The sequence below is a fragment of the Hermetia illucens genome, chromosome 6, assembly GCF_905115235.1.
Source record: "Hermetia illucens chromosome 6, iHerIll2.2.curated.20191125, whole genome shotgun sequence".
Lineage (NCBI taxonomy): Eukaryota > Metazoa > Arthropoda > Insecta > Diptera > Stratiomyidae > Hermetia > Hermetia illucens.
Window position 1 is genome coordinate 42,464,607 of NC_051854.1, and position 7,282 is coordinate 42,471,888.

Sequence of the window (7,282 nt, forward strand, 5' to 3'; positions counted from 1 at the left end):
ACTTTCCCCTTGCCTTCCTCTATACACTTTAATAAACACCTATGCCGCCCTCCAGTTTGACCTTTCTAGAAATCACTTAGACCGCACTATTGACCTTGTCCTCTCTAGCCTTCCTGTGCGTTGCCTTCCCCAATCCCTTAATGCCCTGTCTTACATTGCCCCTGACCCCCATCATCCTGCTCTCGAGTTCAATGCTCAGATATCCCGACTCCCCTCTCCTGTTGCTCACAAGCCTCCCAAGTTCGATTTTCGTAAGGCAAACTTCGAAGGTCTGAACTCTGCCCTGGCGGCAATCAACTGGTTTCCATTTTTCTCTCTATTTACGTGAGACTAAGTACTCAACTTCTTCTATACCATTTTATCTGATCATCATCCTTGTTACTTCCCCTCCTCTCCCAAGTGCTTACGCTATTACCCTGCCTGGTTCACCATTGGAGTCCACAAAAAACTACGTTAAAAACACACTACGAGGAAGAAGTTCCCTTTTTCTAGAATCTGACTAAGTTTTTTTTTCAAATCTCTACGTTCCTCGCTCAAATCCTTGATACGTAAGTCCAGAAATAAATATACTCGTATGACCAGTGTTGAAGACTCAATAAAGCGCGGAAACCTCAAACCTTTCTGGTCCCACGTTCCCAACTCCCGCTGTCCTGGCCAGCTATTCCCTCTGCCCATCTCTTCAGCTGACTCCCGTTTCTTCAGCTGACTCCCGGCAATTAGCTTGCGATTTACTGTCTCGCTACTTTTCCTCAGTCCTCTCTCCTTCTTCCGAATTCTACCCGATAGTGGATGTGCCCTGCTCCGCATCGCCTACCATTCCCCTTTTTACCTCTCTTCTTGTCGAGTTCCTCATTGACAAACTTGATGCCAATGTCGGACCTGACTACGATGGTCTTCCAAACCCCTTTTTGCTCAAAACTGCTAACTCCATCTCCCTTCCCCTATCTTTCATTTTTAACAAAAGCTTCGAATTGAACCATTTTCCCGGCTTGTGGAAAGAGGCTCTCATCATCCCCACACACAAAAGTGGCGATTGTATGCTTGCCGAGAATTACCGACCCATTACCCTCCTCTCCTCCTGTTCCAAAATTTTGGAAAGATATGTCAACGACTGGTTGTCCACTCACTTTGGCCACAACGTAGTGAAAGAGCAACATGGCTTTGTTAAGCGTAATTCCACTGCCTCCAGTCTGCTCGACTTTACCAACTTGGCCGCCAAATGTCTAAATTCACTGCAAGAAGTACATACCATTTACACTGATTTCGCTAAAGCCTTCGATACTGTAGATCACAAGATACTTCTATCCAAACTCTCGTCACTAAGTGTTCCCATACCACTTGTTTCATGGGTTGCCCTTTACGTTTCCAACCGACACTGCCGCATCTCTTTTGATGGCTGCACTCCCCCTCCTTCTTCCCTTTCTCTGGTGTCACACAGGGGTCTATTCTGGGCGTTTTGCTATTTTTATTTTTTTTTATCAATTATCGAACTGGGGAAAAAACCCGAAAAAGGACGATATGCCTGAAGGAGTTTCCAGGGCCTAAAAAAAGGAGGCGAAGAAGGAGGAAGAAGGGAAACAGAGACCCGTCTGTCCAAAGGTAAGGAGGCTGCAAACCAAAAGCCAAAAGACGAAGAACCGAAGAAGGACTTGACCGTCGGTTCTCCTCATTTACCCGACGGAAGGCAAAACATTTGCGGAAGTTCTCAGTGAAATTCGCTACACCATGAAACCTGAAGACAACGAAACACAGGTGTCTTCCATACGGAAAACGAGGGGTGGCGGAGTCGTCGTCGAACTAGCAGGAGTACGTTCTGTCAAGCGATTAAGTGGTTATTGGGAGAGAAGCTTCTTATTTTGAGCCTAGAGCTCATGTGCTCTCTAGAAATCTGGGATCTTGACTGCCTCACAGAAAAGGTCAAAGTGGAGGAGGCGCTAAAACATTAATGTCCAAAGGTAACCAATGCCCGGGTAAATGCTCGATGCCAAAAATTCGTCGAACTGGGACTTCCCGAGCAATATATAAGGAAACCCCTCAGCAGCGGGAAAATCAAAATTGGATGGGTAGTATGCAGGGTACGAACGCGGATAGTCCCCACCAATTACTACCAGGTGTCTCGACTATGGACACACGTCAGCAACTTGCAAGGGACCGGATAGAAGGACAGCATGCCAGAGATGGGGCCAAGTGGGTCTTCAAGCGAAGACCCCAAGGCCGAGAAAACGGGTTTGTCTGTCTGGATCCGGTGTTTAGGGATAACATTTTTTAGCATTTACCTGACGCGAATGAGACGATCCCGGACTTTCGTCGCCGGCTTAATGCTCTAGAGGACGCCTTTTCGAGCACGGAGGGATAAATCCTTGTAGGTGGTGATTTTAATGTTAGGGCCCTTGAATTTCGCGTGCTTTAGTCAGACGTCAGAGGGAAACGGATTCTGGAAATGACGGCGAGAACCAGGCTTTAAACATAGGATCCACGCCAACCTTTCGGCGCCCATGCTGTGAAAGAGGCATTCCTGATATCACTTTTGCGTCGGAATCTCTGTCATCATTCCGCCACTGATTTTTTCGTGGTGAATCTGGTAACATTCAGAAAGTTCACCGTCATTACCGATGCTCTGCTCCGGTTTTTCCTCTGGGTCCAATTCCTTCAACAGAAAAGATTGCAATTTCTCCCCTTTGGAGGTGTAGGTAAAATAATTAACCTACACTTGATCCAGGACTCCTTATGCCCGATGATGATTATCGGTATTCTCGCACTTAATTTGGGTCTTCTCCGCTTTAATCCTCCTGCGAATGCCGGGATTTTTGGCTAGTAAGGTAGCTAAATCGCGACCACCAATGCCATGTGCCATGTGCATTCATAGGAGTTTTTCTTCTCTGGTGGTGGCCAGTGGTAGGTCAATGGGAGATTCCGAGAACTCCCCGCAATATCGAGCATGTATGCAGAATGGTGTACTTCTGCATGATTTAAACCAGACTGTGTTAGAGTCGCAGGACATCAATGGAAGCCGTGAGGGATTTAGGTACAATACCTGTAGCTGACAATATTATGGGAACCACAACCACCCGCCCGAGTAGTCAAATTTCTTTGATTTCTCGAGCCAGTTACTAAATGTTGCTATTATGGGGAATAGGAACATCAATAATATATGTGGAGCGGCCCGTTTGGTCCAATAATAGCACGTCAGGCTTGTTATGTGGAATAAGACGATCAGTTAGCGGCTCATATCGGTAAACCGGAAATGTTCCCGGGATCAGCCCATGCTTTTATGCAAGGTTTTGATGAATCACAGACAGCATTGTGCATTGGTGTCATAACAGTACAACCAGAAATGAGAACCACACATCATACACTGGTCGTTCTCCAACCATTCTTTCAAGATGAGCTTTTCATAAGCTCTAGTGGCGACCACGTCTGAATGACAAACATGAATTTTCCGTCTTAGCAAAGAGCTCCACAGCACACAGCCATCTATTCCACAAATAGTTGCCAAAGACAATTCGCATGTTTACCGCCCATTGGCTTCGACTTCCATTTAACGATCTGCTCTTAGTCCGACTTCACCCCACTCAAAGGATTGAAATATCGATCCTTCAAGTTAGGTGGAGTCAGCACACGGTCTGCCTTACAGACAGCCTCATGCAAGGGACTCACCTGCTCTTTGCTGTAAAAATAAGCGCGTAGCGAGTTGACTTGGCGATGATGTTGTGCCCCACATCAACCACGCCCCTACCTCAGATGTCACGAGGCAGGTTGATCCGGTCCACGGCAGACTTTGTATTCGGAATTTGGACATAGTTGTCCGTATCCGCCGCTGGACGTTTTCCAGATCGGCTTTCGTCCACGGCAATATTCCGAATGCATAAGCCAATGAAGGGATAGCGAATAGATTCAACGCGCTTATTTTATTCTTCCTCGAGAGATGCAATTTCAGCACCAGCTTACACGTCCCAGGAATTCGGACAGCAGAGCCTCCTTCAGATCACTAATTCGAGCATGTGTTCTTTGCAGAATTCCTATTCCTTGGGATACCACCCAAATCTGGGGTCTTGTTCTCACCAATCCTACCACATATTTGCCGCAGCTCCTCGACAGTTACTGATGGTATTATGCCCTCATTTAACTGGATAACCATTTGCGGTAACAATATGGTAACAATCTGTTTCAGGAAGCGCGGACAAGTCACGTGGGGTGATCTCCGTAGCCTTTCCATTACCGCTCCGTAGGCCACGCCACAAGAGTTTATGTCGGCATGGTTACCCAGCTGTTTGAAGCAGTTCTTTTGCTGAATGGCTTCTTTTAGGCGGCAGCTCCCTGTGTGCTTCCTCTCGATCGTCGCCACCGAGCTTTCCCCTGAGCCTCTGGCAAAACCTCGTTGCCCGGAAACTTGCGTTTTGGAGTAGTAGGGTTGCCTACTGGCGAGCAATCAGTTTTTGGGCATAGTAGCATCGCATGCTTCCGTCACCGAACGGGTGATTTGGGTGGTTTTTTCTCTAGCGGAACCATTCAGGGATATGTAGCGCTGGGTGGAGCATAGCAACTGTAGATGTGGACGCCTTTCACCTTTGCTCTGATGATTGGATGAATTCGATATGGTTTACTTATTATGGCCGCATCGATGTTTTTTTTGCAGATGGTTATCGAGAGTAGATCCTGCGATTTGTGTTAAGGGCTCTTCGGTATTCCGGATACCCGTTGCTGCCTGCAATGTGCCGATGATCCACACCCTCCTTCCCCTTGCAGAGTAGGCAATTTGTGTCCTCTCCTTAGTCCTTACTGATCTGGCTTTCCACTTCGCATCTCCTGCATTGTCTCTACCGGTTATTTGGACTAGTGCATGCTTTCGCAAAGTGACCGAAGCCAAGGCATCTAAAGCACCGCTTCAACGACTTCCCGATTTGACTCAAGAATTTATCCGCGGTTACATCCTTGGATTTCTTAAACTCCATGATAAGGTCTCTCTTCTGGGACCGTCTAAGGCGACTCGCATTGTCTCCCAAGTTGGTAAGTTCGGGTTTTGCCTTCGCTCTCCTCAGACCTTCATCTCGTTTAGAAATGATAATCATCTTTGGTCTTATCTTCCTCCGATCGTTCCTTCTCTGTAGTTCTACTTTCCTCCAGGCTTCTGTATCCGCCTTCGAAGGTCTGGTCTCTTTTCTCGAGGTCTCCGCTGCAACAGTTTCATTGGCAGCTTCAGTTGTCGTTCTCATGTGTTTGGGAGTGGTCCAGCTTTTCGCGCAGCTTCTTTCCCGGTTTCTCCCCTTTTGCATTTTGAACAGGCGTTACTTGAGTCGCCTGGTTCACTTTTTCAATCGACGTTTCACCCCTTGTTTGTCCTGGGCCTTGCCGGACGGAAAACGGATGCCTCTTATCATGTCCTTTATATTCTGGTGTATGTTCCCGCGCTCTTTTATGAATTCACACATAAATCGTTTTTGTGTGTGTTATTAAGGAGCCGGCGACTAGATTTTGTCCCTTTAATATTTAGCATTATCCTTGCTAGAAAGGTAGGGCGATATGAAGAAGGTGCGCCTGGTGGTTTTTGGGGCTGCGATAGCAGAACCAACCTTTTCCTCTTCCACTGAGCGGGAAACATTCCTACCACCATGGGTGATTTAAATGTACTTATGAACCATGCGGTCCTGATTTCAGCAGCCAATTTCGGAATCCCGTCCAATCCTGGAGCCTTCTTGTCTCCAATTCGTCCACAAATCTTCCATAGTTCTTCCTCGGTCACCCCGGGGATTGAGAAGACTTCCTGTTGGACTATTGGGTCAGGTACGTTTTCTTCTTGTTGTGGGAAAAAATTGCAATTATTTTTAACAAGCGTCGTGGGCACATCACTTGGGGTCATTTTTGTCCACGAATCTTGTTCATTACAATCTTGTAAGCAGCGCCTCATGAGTTTGTATTTGGCTCAAGACACAACTGCTTTTAGCAATTCCTCTTAGTTTCCCGTATACCCTTCTTAGGGTTACTTCGTAGATCACGGTATTCTTTCTCCGACTGCTGATGTTCTGGCTCCCATCTGGTCCTTTGGCAAAGCCTCCTCGCTCGTAGACAAGGTGCTCTCATCAGCGAGATTTCTTGGTTTCACCAGTAGTTTGGTTTCCTACTGTCATGGAGCTTGCGTCGCGGCATTTTAGAGTCGCCTCAGTTATCCGTAGGCTCACTTTTTTCAGCGCCGTCCCTTTGGCGCGTAACCTTCTAAAGCCGCCAGGAATGTCTCTTCCTCGAAAGTTCTAGTGGACCATCCAGCTATCCTGGTTTTTCCGCTTTTGATGCTCACTCGACAGTCGCCTCCCCAGTTCCTGATGTTGAGAAAGATGGCCTTATGGTCACTGTGGGTATAGAACTCACTCACCCAACTTACCCACCTCTCGCCAACGAGCTATGGAGGTACGTTATCATAGATCGGCGATTGAGCCTAGTCCTCTGTCACGGAAGGTGGACACGCATCCAACGTTGGCGAGTACGATGTTCAACTCTGCGAAGGTTTCAAGCAAGATTTGGGCCCTGGTGTTCGTCACTCGGCTTCTCCAGTCTAAAGCTCACGCGTTGAAATCACCGGCAATGCTTTGATTACGCTAATGTTGCACTAGTAGGAGCATAGCAGCTGCAGATATCGACGCCGTTGACTTTCGCCCGTGTAAAGCCGGCTCCTGGCAATGCTATTGCTTCTTGAATGTATTGCCGCCCACATGCCCATATCGCCGCGTTTCCCGATGAGTCTTTCACACACATAGCACTAACGTAATTTCGGTACGGTAGACATATTACAGCCCGCCAAAGGGAGCTTTGTACAACATGCATCTCTCTTCGTGTACCTTCTCGATCTATCGTACTCACTAGTACATCCTGCATCTCTTCAGAGAAATTTGCTCCCTAAGTCGACACACGACCCAACCTATTTTTACCTTGCCTGCGGTTATCAGTTTAATCCCTGATTCCACCGGCAAGCTAATAATAGCGGTCTGTGTACCTCCATATGCCTTCTTTATCCTTTGGGTGGCACTGTCTTCTAGGTCGCTAAAGTTAAATTGTTCCCTTAGCGCAGCCACTGGTGATATGACCTCGTCTAGGTCTTTGCACTCGATCACAATTTGTTGCTTCCGAGCTTTTACATCAGCTCGCTCACCTAGTACCTTCTCCATCTGGCCGCGAAAACTATCCACTATTTCCCTACTAGATTTGTTTACTTCCAGCAACAGATCCCCCTTTTACGTACGCCTGATACGGCTCACAGTGCCACCCAGGTCTGTTAGTTCTGGATCGGCTT